General features: G+C 49.4%; 3 non-coding genes across 3 annotated transcripts; all 3 read right to left on the reverse strand.

Annotated features, from left to right (window-relative positions):
* Positions 1–4,241: 4,241 nt before the first annotated feature.
* Positions 4,242–4,314, reverse strand: trnaa-agc (transfer RNA alanine (anticodon AGC)). The gene has a single exon. It is a non-coding gene; the product is annotated as a tRNA-Ala (tRNA).
* Positions 4,315–7,951: 3,637 nt separating this feature from the next.
* Positions 7,952–8,037, reverse strand: trnay-gua (transfer RNA tyrosine (anticodon GUA)). Its single transcript is given in 2 exon segments — positions 7,952–7,987; positions 8,001–8,037. It is a non-coding gene; the product is annotated as a tRNA-Tyr (tRNA).
* A 507-nt stretch (positions 8,038–8,544) lies between these two features.
* Positions 8,545–8,617, reverse strand: trnaa-agc (transfer RNA alanine (anticodon AGC)). The gene has a single exon. It is a non-coding gene; the product is annotated as a tRNA-Ala (tRNA).
* Positions 8,618–12,297: the final 3,680 nt, after the last annotated feature.

Genomic DNA, 12,297 nt, shown 5'->3' on the forward strand with positions numbered 1-12,297 from the left:
AGGGCAGGGCTTCAGGAGAGGAAAGAGAAGGCAGTGGAAGGGATACAAGGTGCTAGGACAAGAACAATCCAGCAACCACGCCCTGGTCTCTGGAGGTATTTATGCAGCCAGCCCCAACGAGAATCAGCTGCCTCAATTAGCTCAACAAGGGCAGAAACAGAGTAGAATGGAAAACCTGGAGCAAGGGACGATGAACCGGACCGGGAACCGGAATATGGACATCACGGACCGAACTATAACAGATATCTAGACTTCAAAGTAGCGACAAAAATTCGGCGTAAAATCATTTCCTCATGGAGACACCGAAACATACCGTGCAATGCGTCGCTTCCGTGAACATGCAGATGCCCCTCAGCTGAAATCAGGCCCCTCAACACCAACATATCACCAACAGCACCACTGTTAGCAACCTTCCCGCATTCACCTTTCCTGTATTAATACGCCACGGAGGGAACTCGTGTGTCAGAAGCAGAACATCTTCATGAACCAAGGCAATGGCCGCGTCATGCATTTCTTCTGGCAGATTGTAAAACTGCATCAGCGACACAACATTGTCCTGGAATTCTACACTGCTATCAAACAGAGCATTCTCGGATCTGCCGTTCCTGTCTATTTCGTTGCCGCATTCTCTGACAGTTTTAGAAAACTACAGCCAAATGACAAATCAGCTGAAAAGCTCAATGACTGAATTCCATCATCAATGGAAGATTTGCCTCTCTCCGGGACGATGATAGGAGGGGCAAAACACTGCAGACATATGCCCACTGCAAACCTGCTGTTCCAAGCGCTCGCTTCTGCAGGGCGCTCCAATATCATGTTGCTGTACACCTAATGTACATCTGACTCTTCTGTTTCACAGCTCTCACTTCAAATCACTCGCAGAAATATGAAGATTTTGCTCCGGACTTGCGCCACCAACAGATGAGCCGAATTCCACCTCAACGGATATATGGAAACGACATAAGGGCGATGGCAATGCCGTCAGCTGCCTTCGCTTCCAACGGTGCCCTCGAACGACCAGCCGAAATTCAGATTCTGGCATCCCTTGCTCGTGCAGTTTGGAATCGCTCATCCTAGACTGATTGCTATATGTCTTCCAACGAAGAAGTCACCGATGTTCCATCTGGGCCTTTGTGTCGGTCTCTTCCTCTCTACACTTGCTACACGCGGCCTCCCCGGTGATGCATATCTGTTATCTGTCAGGTAGGAGGCCGTGCACAATTCTGCATTGATGGAGGCAGACGTGATGCACGGAGGAACATCTGGTGAGACTTCGGAAATGCCTGCTTCGCTGCCGCGGCTACTGTGTGATCGGAAATCTCCGGAGGGAAATGCCCCGAATTCTCGGCTTTGCCTGTTGTTTGGCACCCGGGCCCGGGTGGAAGTTTTCGGCAGAGAGGTTACTCGGTGCTTCGTGTCGGAGCGCTGATCGGTGGCTGGAAGTTTTCAGACGGACTCAGACTTTGGACTGTGGTCGGTTGCTTCCAGGACGCTGCATCGGCAAGTTCGAGCCGCTGGAAGCTCATGGCACGGGGATTTTCTTCCTTCTACCGTCTGCGTGAGATGACAATGCAATCGGGTCTTTGAGACTTTTTTTTCCGTGCCCATGGTCTGCTCTTATCAAATTGCGGTATTGCTTTGCACTGCTTAACTATATGGTAGAATTATGTGGTTTTTGTCACTTTTAGTCTTGGTCTGTTTTGTGTTTCTGTGATATCATACCTGAGGAACATGGTATCATTTTTAATGCATGCATTTTAAAATTACAGTAAGCGAGGACTGAGTGTCCTCAGCATCTAATTATATCCAATCTAATATTTCTATCTTTTTGTAACTTTAGGACGAGTGAGAGTTGTCGTACTGTCAGAGCAGCAAGTGTGAGGACATAGCGCTCTGAAATGAGATCCAGTCATCTGCTGGCCTTGCCTGTTATGTGATAAGATGCCTCCGTATTCTCTCCCGTCACGAGTCGGAGCAATTCGGACTGCAGTCTTGTGCCACCGAGAAGCTCTGTAGTATGGAATTGATGATCGGCGTAGTAAAAGAAGTCCCGATCCTTCGAGCCCGATTCGAACTAGCGACGTAAGGATAACTCTATTTCCTCTACAGTCCTCCGCTCTACCAACTGAGCTATCGAAGGACAAGCGACACCAAGCTTCGCCACGTTGGCTCCTACCGACAATGATTATGCAGATTTTCATCCTGGTGTCTTTCGACCCAGAGCAACAGCCTGCCAAATGTAATATCTAGTCCTTCCAGCACTAGGGGCCACAGGCGACCGGATGACGCACATGACCAAGCTTATCACCATTCTCGGTGCGCCTCCAATACAGCTCTTTGATCTTCTTTGCTTGTCAAAATCAAAGGCTGCTCAGCTTTCTCTTTTCGCCCAGAGTCCAGGGCAATTTCCTTTCAACCACTTAACTGATTTCTGTCTGAATGGACACCTGCTGCTCATATACTACTGAAGCACCAGCTGCCAGCTGGCTCTTCCTAGTATCTGCTTTCAAGGCAGCAGATTTCCCCGTTTCCTTTACTGAGACACGATCCTCTCTCCCTCCGCCACACCTATCTTCTGAACATTCCAAACTTCTCAGCAACTTGATGAGACGAGTGCCTCTGGATACAAACGTCAATGGAGAATGCGAGCATCGATCTCGGTACCTCTCGCATGCTAAGCGAACGCTCTACCATTTGAGCTAATTCCCCAGCACATCCAATTCACCTCCTGTAATTTCGTCTGCGCCACAAGCACCATTGCATGCTTGCCGCTGCTCACCTTTGCACAATCATCAGCTCACACACAGACACACTCACTCAATCATCAACCAACCACTCAGACACACATACGGTCGCTCTCTGCCACTGTCACCTTTCATGTTCCCAAACGACAATTCATTCTATCGCATGCAAAGAATTATCCTTCTGTCTATTTTTACAACCGATTGTTATTGCAGTTGGAATTGATATCTCCACTTCAATGTAGCGACAAACATTCGGCGTACAATCACTTCATCACAGAGACACCAAAACATTCCATGTAATGCGTCGCTTCCGTGAACATGCGTATTCACCTCAGCTGAAATCTGGCCCTCAATACCCACATATCACCAACAGCACCACAGTTAGCAACATTTACGCATTCACCTTTCCTGGATCATTATGCCCCGGCGGGAACTCATGTGTCAGAAGCAGAACATCTTCATGAACCAAGGAGATGGCCGCGTCATTCATTTCTTCTGGCAGATTGTAAATCTCCATCTACGACTCTACACTCTGGTGGAAATCTGCACTGCTGTCAAAGGAGCAATCTCTGATCCGCATTACCTGCCTATTTCGTTGCCGCATTCTCCGACACTTTTGGAAATGTACAGCCAAATGACAAATCAGTTGAACAGCTCAATGATTGAATTCCATCATCACGGGACGATTTGCTTCTCTTCGGGTCGACGATAGGAGGGACAACACACTGCAGACATACGCACACTGCAAACCTGCTGTTCCAAGAGCTCGCTTGTGCAGGACGATCCAATTTCATGCTCCTGTACACTTAATGCAGATCTGCCTTTTCTGTTTCACAGCTCCCACTTCAAAGCTCTTGCAGAAATATGGAGATTTTTCTCCCGACTTCTGCCACCACATTAGTTGAGCCTCATTGCAACTCAGCGGATATATAGAAACGACATAAGGTCGTTAACAGTGTCCATTTCCTCTACAGTCCTCCGCTCTACCAACTGAGCTATCGGAGGAAAAGCGTCACCAAGCTTCGCCCCTTTGGCTCCTCCGACAATGATTATGCAGATTTTCATCCTGGTGTCTCTCGACCCACAACAACAGCCTGCCAATTGCAATATCTAGTCCCTCCAACACTAGGGGCCGCAGGCGAACGGATGACGCACATCACCGAGCTTATCGCCATTCTCGGTGCGACTCCAACACAGCTCTTTGATCTTCTTCTCAAAATCAAAGGTAACTCCGCTTTCCCATTTCCGCCAGTGTCCAGGGCAATTTCCTTTCGACCACTTAACCGATTTCTGTCTGAATGATCGCCTGCTGCTCATGCATCACTGAAACACCAGCTGCCAGCTGGCTTTTCGTCATATCTGCTTTCAACACAGCAGATTTCCCCCTTTCCTTTGAGTGAGACACGTTCATGTCCCTCTCCGCCGTCCCTATATTTTGTGCATTCCAAACTTCAGAGCAATTTAATCAGATGTGTGCCGCTGGATACAAAATGTCAATGGAGAATGCGAGCATCGATCTCGCTACCTCTCGCATGCTAAGCGAGCGCTCTACCATTTGAGCTAATTCCCCACTACATCGGGTTCACCTCCTGTAATTTGCTCAGCGCCACAAGTACCATTGCATGCCTGCCGCTGAATACCGTTGCACAATCAGCAGCTCACACACAGACACTCTCACTCAATCATCGACCAACCACTCAGACACACATACGGTCGCTCTCTGCCACTGTCACCTTTCATGTCCCCAAACGACAATTCATTCTCCTCTATGAAAAGAATTATACTTCTGTCTATTTCTACAACCGATTGTGACGGCAGTTGGAATTGATATTGGCATACGGGCACCGGTTGGAAACGGACAAAAGCGCAAGGCACAGACACTGAAGTACTAGGGACAGGACTAGGATACAGGGCGATGGCAAGGACATGGACAGGAAAACCAGGAACCTGGAACAGGACTGAACAAGGGAGCTAGGAGCCCGGGCTTGGACTCCGAGCCAGAGACTGCACAAGAACCTCGGCCGCAGAACCAGGCAAGGACGCGGTTTGGCAGGCAGGCGGGACGAGACTTGAGACTTGAGGCGAGGCGAGGCGAGGCTGGAGACTGGAGTCAGGAAACTTGAGGCGAGGCGAGGCTGGAGACCGGAGGCAGGAGACTTGAGGCGAGGCGAGGCTGGAGGCTGGACACTTGAGGCGAGGCTTGGCAGGCTCCTCCTGGGCAGGGCGCGGAACACCACCCGACAGAGGCAAGTGACAGGAAGGGACAGAACCAACCCCAGATACAGGCAAGACGTCCTGGCCTACCTGGGCGGAGGAAAGGGACAGGAAGGAAGCTAGGAACATGGTGGCTCCAGTACAAGACTGCAGGCATGACGAGGCGAGTGTTTCCAGCAAGCCAAGGCGAGCGTTTCCAGCAAGACAAGGCGAGGATTTCCAGCAAGACAAGGCAGGGCTTCATGCGAGGAAACAGAAGGCAGAGGAACGGACACAAGGAGTATGTACAAGAACAATCCAGCAACCACGCCCTGGTCCCGGGAGGTATTTATGCAGCCAACGCCAACGAGCATCAGTTGCCTCAGTTAGCTCAAGAAGGACAGAAACAGGGTAGAAAGGAAAACCTGGAGCAAGAGTCGAAGGACCGGACCGTGAACCGGAATTTGGACTTCACGGACCGGACTAATACAGATATCTGGACTTCAAAGTAGCGACAAAAATTCGGCTTGAATCAGTTCCTCATGCAGACACAGAAACAAACCGTGCAAAGCGTCGGTTCCGTGAACATGCAGATGCCCCTCAGCTGAAATCTGGCCCCTCAACACCCACATATCACCAACAGCACCACTGTTAGCAACCTTCCCGCATTCACCTTTCCTGTATAATTACGCCACGGAGGGAACCTATGTGTCAGAAGCAGGACTTCTTCTTGAACGAAGGAGATGGCCGCGTCATCCATTTCTTCTGGATTGTAAAACTCCAACTACCACTCAACAGTCTGCTGGAAATCTACGCTGCTATCAAAGTGAACATTCTCGGATCTGCCGTTCCTGTCTATTTCGTTGCCGCATTCTCCGACAACTTTGGAAAACTACAGCCAAATATTAAATCTCCTGAAAAGCTCAATGACTGAATTCCATCATCACGGGACGATTTGCTTCTCTCCGGGTCGATAATAGGAGGGACAACACACTGCAGACATACGCACACTGCAAACCTGCTGTTCCAAGAGCTCGCTTGTGCAGGACGATCCAATTTCATGCTCCTGTACACTTAATGCAGATCTGCCTTTTCTGTTTCACAGCTCCCACTTCAAAGCTCTTGCAGAAATATGGAGATTTTTCTCCCGACTTCTGCCACCACATTAGTTGAGCCTCATTGCAACTCAGCGGATATATGGAAACGACATAAGGTCGTTAACAGTGTCGTCAGCTGCCTTCGTTTTCAACAATGCCCTCCAACGATGCGCAGGAATTCAGATTCTGGCATTCCTTCCTCGTGCAGTTTGGAATCGCTCAACCTACACTGATTGCTAAATGTCTTCCAACGAAGAGGTCACCGATGTTCCATCTGGGCCTTTGTGTCAGTCCTTCCTCTGTACACTTGCTACGCCCGGCCTCTCCAGTGATGATTATCTGTTACCTGTCAAGAAGGAGGCCGTGCACAATTCTGATTTGATGGAGGCAGACATGTGAGCACGGAGGAACATCTGGTGAAACTTGTGAAAGGCCTGCTTCGCTGCCGCTGCTATGTGTGATCCGAAATCTCCGGAGGGGAATATCCTGAATCCTCGGCTTTGCCTGTTGCTTAGAGGCCGGGACCTGGGTGGATGCGCTCGGCCGAGATGGTACTCGGTGCTCGGTGTTGGAGGGCCAGTCGGAAGATCGAAGTTTTCGGACGGACTCAGAATAGGACTGTGGGCGGGTGCTTCCAGAACGCTGTATCAGCAGTTTCGCGGCGCTGGAAACTCACGGCAGGGGGAGTTTCTTCCTTCTACCGTCTGCGTGGGATGATGAGGCCATCAGGTCTTTGAAACTTTTTTTTCGGTGCCCATGGTCTGCTCTTATCAAATTACGGTATTACTTCGCACTGTTGTAACTATTTGGTAGAATTGTGTGTTTTTTGTCAATTTTAGTCTTGGTCAATAGACAATGGGCAATAGATCATAGGTGCAGAAGTAGAACATTCCGCCCTTCGAGCCAGCACCACCATTCGCTGTCATCATGGCTGATCATCCACAATCTGTATCCAGTTCCTGACTTATCCCCATAACCTTTGATAGCGCTATCTTTAAGAGCTCTATCCATCTCTTTCTTGAAAGCATTCTGAGACTTGCCCTCCAGAGCCTTCTGGGGCAGAGCATTCCGTGTATCCGCCACTCTCTGGGTGAAAAATTTCTTCTTCAACTCCGTTCTAAATGGCCTACCCCTAATTCTTAAACTGTGGCCTTTGGTTCTGGACTCATTCATCAGCGGGAACATGCTTCCTGCCTGCAGCGTATCCAATCCCTTAATAATCTTATTGTTTCAATCAGATGCCCTCTCATCCTTCTAAATTCCAGTGTATACAAGCCCAGTCGCTGCAATCTTTCAACAGACGACTGTCCCGCCATCCCGAGAATTAATCTTGTTTGCCTACCTTGCACTCCCTCAATAGCAAGACTGTCCTTCCTCTGATTTGAGGACCAAAACTGCACACAGTACTCCAGGTGGGGTCTCACCAGGGCCCTGTACAGCTGCAGGAGGAACTCTTTACTCCTATACTCAATTCCCCTTGTTATGAAGGCCAGCATGACATTAGTTTTCTTCAATGCCTGCTTTACTTGCATGCTTACTTTCAGTGACTGATGTTCAAGTCTGTCTTGTGTTTCTGTGATATCATACCGGAGGAACATGGTATCATTTTTTTACGCATGCATTTTAAAATTACAGTAAACAAGGACTGAGTGTCCTCATCATCTAACCATATCCAATTTAATATTTCTATCTTTGTGTTACCTTAGGACGAGTGAGAGTTGTCGTACTGTCAGAGCAGCAAGCGTGAGGACATAGCGCTCTGAAATGTGACCCAGTGATCTGCTGGCCTTGCCTGTTATGTGATAAGATGCCTCTGTATTCTATCCCGTCACGAGTCGAAGCAATTCGCACTGCAGTCTTGTGCCACCGAGAAGCTCTGTAGTACGGAATTGATGATCGGCGTAGTAAAAGTCTCGATCCTTCGAGCCGGATTCGAACCAGCGACCTAAGGATGACTCCATTTCCTCTACAGTCCTCCGCTCTACCAACTGAGCTATCGAAGGAAAAGCGACACCAAGCTTCGCCACATTGGCCCCTACCGGCAATGATTATGCAGATTTTCATCCTGGTGTCTCTTGACCCAGAGCAACAGCGTGCTAATTGTAATATCTAGTCCTTCCAGCACTAGGGGCCACAGGCGACCGGATGACGCACATCACCGAGCTTATCACCATTCTATGTGCGACACCAAAACAGCTCTTTGATCATCTTTGCTTGACAAAGCCAAAGGCTACTCAGCTTTCTGATTTCGCCCAGTGTCCAGGGCAATTTCCTTTTGACCACTGAACTGATTTCTGTCTGAATGGTCGCCTGCAGCTCATGCATTACTGAAACACCAGCTGCCAGCTAGCTTTTCCTCGTATCTGCCTTTAACGCAGGCGACCTACGACATTTCCCCCTTTCCTTTGACTGAGACACGTTCATGTTACTCTCCGCCACCCCTATATTTTGTGCATTCCAAACTTCAAAGCAATTTAATGAGACGAGTGCCTCTGGATACAAAATGTCAATGGAGAATGCGAGCATCGATCTCGCTACCTCTCGCATGCTAAGCGAGCGCTCTACCATTTGAGCTAATTCCCCAGCACATGCGATTCACCTCCTGTAATTTGCTCAGCGCCACAAGCACCGTTGCATGCCTGCCGCTCAATACCGTTGCACAATCAGCAGCTCACAGACAGACACACTCACTCAATCAACAACCAACCACTCAGACACACATACGGTCGCTCTCTGCCACCGTCACCTTTCATGTCCCCAAACGACAATTCATTCTTCTGCATGAAAAGAATTATACTTCTCTCTATTTTTACAACCGGTTGTGATGGCAGTTGGAATTGATATTGGCATACGGGCACGGGCTGGAAACGGACCCAAGTGCAAGACACAGACACTGAAGTACTAGGGACAGGACTAGGATACAGGGCAATGGCAAGGACGTGGATAGGAAAACCAGGAACCTGGAACAGGACTGAACAAGGGAGCCAGGACCCCGGGTTTGGACTCCGAGCCAGAGACTGCACAAGGACCCAGTACCTGGGTCTTGCCACTGGCTCGGCCCCAGAACCAGGCGAGGACGAGGCTTGGCAGGCAGGCGGGACGAGACTTGAGACCTGAGACTTGGCAGGCTCCTCCTGGGCAGGGCGCGGATCACCTGGGCAGGGCGCGGATCACCACCCGACAGAGGCAAGGGACAGGAAGGGACAGAACCAACCCCAGGTAACTGCAAGACGGCCTGGCTTACCTGGGCGGAGGCAAGGGACAGGAAGGGAGCTAGGAACATGGTGGCTCCAGTATAAGACTGCAGGCATGACGAGGCGAGGGTTTCCAGCAAGCCAAGGCGAGTGTTTCCAGCAAGACCAGGTGAGCGTTTCCAGCAAGACAAGGCGAGTGTTTCCAGTAAGACAAGGCGAGTGTTTCCATTAAGACAAGGCGAGTGTTTCCAGCAAGACAAGGCGAGCGTTTCCAGCAAGACAAGGCAGGGCTTCAGGAGAGGAAAGGGAAGGCAGAGGAAGGGATACAAGGAGTAAGGACAAGAACAATCCAGTAACCACGCCCTGGTCTCTGGCGGTATTTATGCAGCCAGCCCCAACGAGAATCAGCTGCCTCAGTTAGCTCAACAAGGACAGAAACAGGGTAGAAAGGAAAACCTGGAGCAACGGTCGAGGGACCGGACCGTGAACCGGAATATGGACTTCACGGACCGGACTATGACAGATATCTAGACTTCAAAGTAGCGACAAAAATTCGGCGTAGAATCACTTCCTCAACTAGACACCGAAACATACCGTGCAATGCGTCGCTTCCGTGAGCATGCAGATGCCCCTCAGCTGAAATCTGGCCCCTCAACACCCACATACCACCAACAGCACCACTGTTAGCAACCTTCCCGCATTCACCTTTCCTGTATTATTACGCCACGGAGGGAACTCATGTGTCAGAAGCAGGACTTCTTCATGAACCAAGGAGATGGCCGCGTCATCCATTTCTTCTGGCAGATTGTAAATCTCCAACTACCACTCAACATTCTGCTGGAAATCTACACTGCTATCAAAGTGAACATTCTCGGATCTGCCGTTCCTGTCCATTTAGATGCCGCATTCTCCGACAATTTTGGAAAACTGCAGCCAAATGTTAAATCTCCTGAAAAGCTCAATGACTGAATTTCATCATCACTGGACGATTTGCCTCTCTCCGGGTCGATGATAGGAGGTACAACACACTGCAGACATACGCACACTGCAAACCTGCTGTTCCAAGAGCTCGCTTGTGCTGGACGCTCCAATTTCATGCTCGTGTACACTTAATGCACATCTGCCTCTTCTGTTTCACAGCTCCCACTTCAAAGCTCTTGCAGAAATATGAAGATTTTTCTCCCGATTTGTGCCACCACACAGTTGAACCAAATTCCACGTCAGCGGATATACCGAAACGAGATAAGGCCGATAACAATGTCGCCACCTGCTTTCGCTTTCAACGGTGCCCTCCAACGATGCGCCGAAATTCAGATTCTGGCATCCCTTGCTCGTGCAGTTTGGAATCGCTCAAACTAGACTGATTGCTAAATGTCTTCCAACGAAGAGGTTACCGATGTTCCTTCTAGGCCTTTGTATCGGTCTCTTCCTCTGTACACTTGCTACGCGCGGCCTCTCCGGCGATGCATATCTATTATCTGTCAAGTAGGAGGCCGTGCACAATTCTGATTTGATGGAGGCAGACATGAGAACACGGAGGAACATCTGGTGAAATTTCTGAAATGCCTGCTTCGCTGCCGCTGCTACTGTGTGATCCAAAATCTCGGGAGGGGAATGCCCCGAATCCTCGGCTTTGCCTGTTGCTTGGTGGCCGGGGCCCGTGTGGAATCGTTCGGCAGAGAGGTTGCTCGGTGCTCGGTGTCGGAGCGCTAGTCGGAGGCTCGAAGTTTTCGGACGCACTCAGAGTTTGGACTGTGGTCGGGTGCTTCCAGGAGGCTGTATCGGCAAGTTCGAGGCGCTGGAAGCTCATGGCAGGGGGATTTTCTTCCTACTACCGTCGGCGTGCGATGAGGAGGCCATCGGATCTCTGAGACTTTTTTTCCATGCCAATAGTCTGTTCTTATCAAATTGCGGTATTACTTTGCACTGCTTAACTATATGGTAGAATTATGTGGTTTTTGTCACTTTTAATCTTGGTCTTCTTGTGTTTTTGTGATATCATAGCGGAGGAACATTGTATCATTCTTGAATGCATTGTAAGTTAAATTAAAATGAACGACGACTGAGTGTCCTCATAACCTAATCTAATCTAATCTAATATTTCCATCTCTGTGTTAGTTTAGGACGAGTGAGAGTTGTCGTACTGTCAGAGCAGCAAGCGTGAGGACATAGCGCTCTGAAATGTGACCCAGTGATCTGCTGGCCTTGCCTGTTATGTGATTAGATGCCTCTGTATTCTATCCCGTCACGAGTCGGAGCAACTCGGACTGCAGTCTTGTGCCACCGAGAAGCTCTGTAGTACGGAATTGATGATCGGCGTAGTAAAAGAAGTCCCGATCCTTCGAGCCGGATTCGAACCAGAGACCTAAGGATGACTCCATTTCCTCTACAGTCCTCCGCTCTACCAACTGAGTTATCGAAGGAAAAGCGTCACCAAGCTTCGCCACGTTGTCTCCTACCGACAATGATTATGCAGATTTTCATCCTGGTGTCTTTCGACCGATGGCAACAGCCTGCCAATTGTAATACCTAGTGCTTCCAGCACTAGGGGCCAGAGACGACCGGAGGACGCACATCACCGAGCTTATCACCATTCTCGGTGCGACTCCAACACAGCTCTTTGATCTCTTTGCTTGTCAAAATCAAAAGCTACTTAGCTTTCTCATTTCGCCCAGTGTCCAGGGCAAATTCCTTTCGACCACTTAACTGATTTCTGTCTCAATGGTCGCCTGCTAATCATATATTACAGAAACACCAACTGTCAGCTGGCTGTTCCTCGTATCTGCATTCAACGCGGCAGATTTTCCCCTTACTTTTGACTGAGACACGTTCCTCTCCCTCTCCGCCACCCCTATCTTCTGTACATTCCAAACTTCAGAGCAACTTGATGAGACGAGTATCTCTGATTACAAAACGTCAATGGAGAATGTGAGTATCGATCTCGCTACCTCTCGCATGCTAAGCGAGCGCTCTACCATTTGAGCTAATTCCCCAGCACATCCGTTTTACCTCCTGTAATTTGCTCAGCGCCACAAGCACCATTGCATGCCTATCAATGCTCACCGTTGC

Source organism: Mobula birostris, chromosome 1 (assembly GCF_030028105.1).
Source record: "Mobula birostris isolate sMobBir1 chromosome 1, sMobBir1.hap1, whole genome shotgun sequence".
NCBI classification, from domain to species: domain Eukaryota; kingdom Metazoa; phylum Chordata; class Chondrichthyes; order Myliobatiformes; family Myliobatidae; genus Mobula; species Mobula birostris.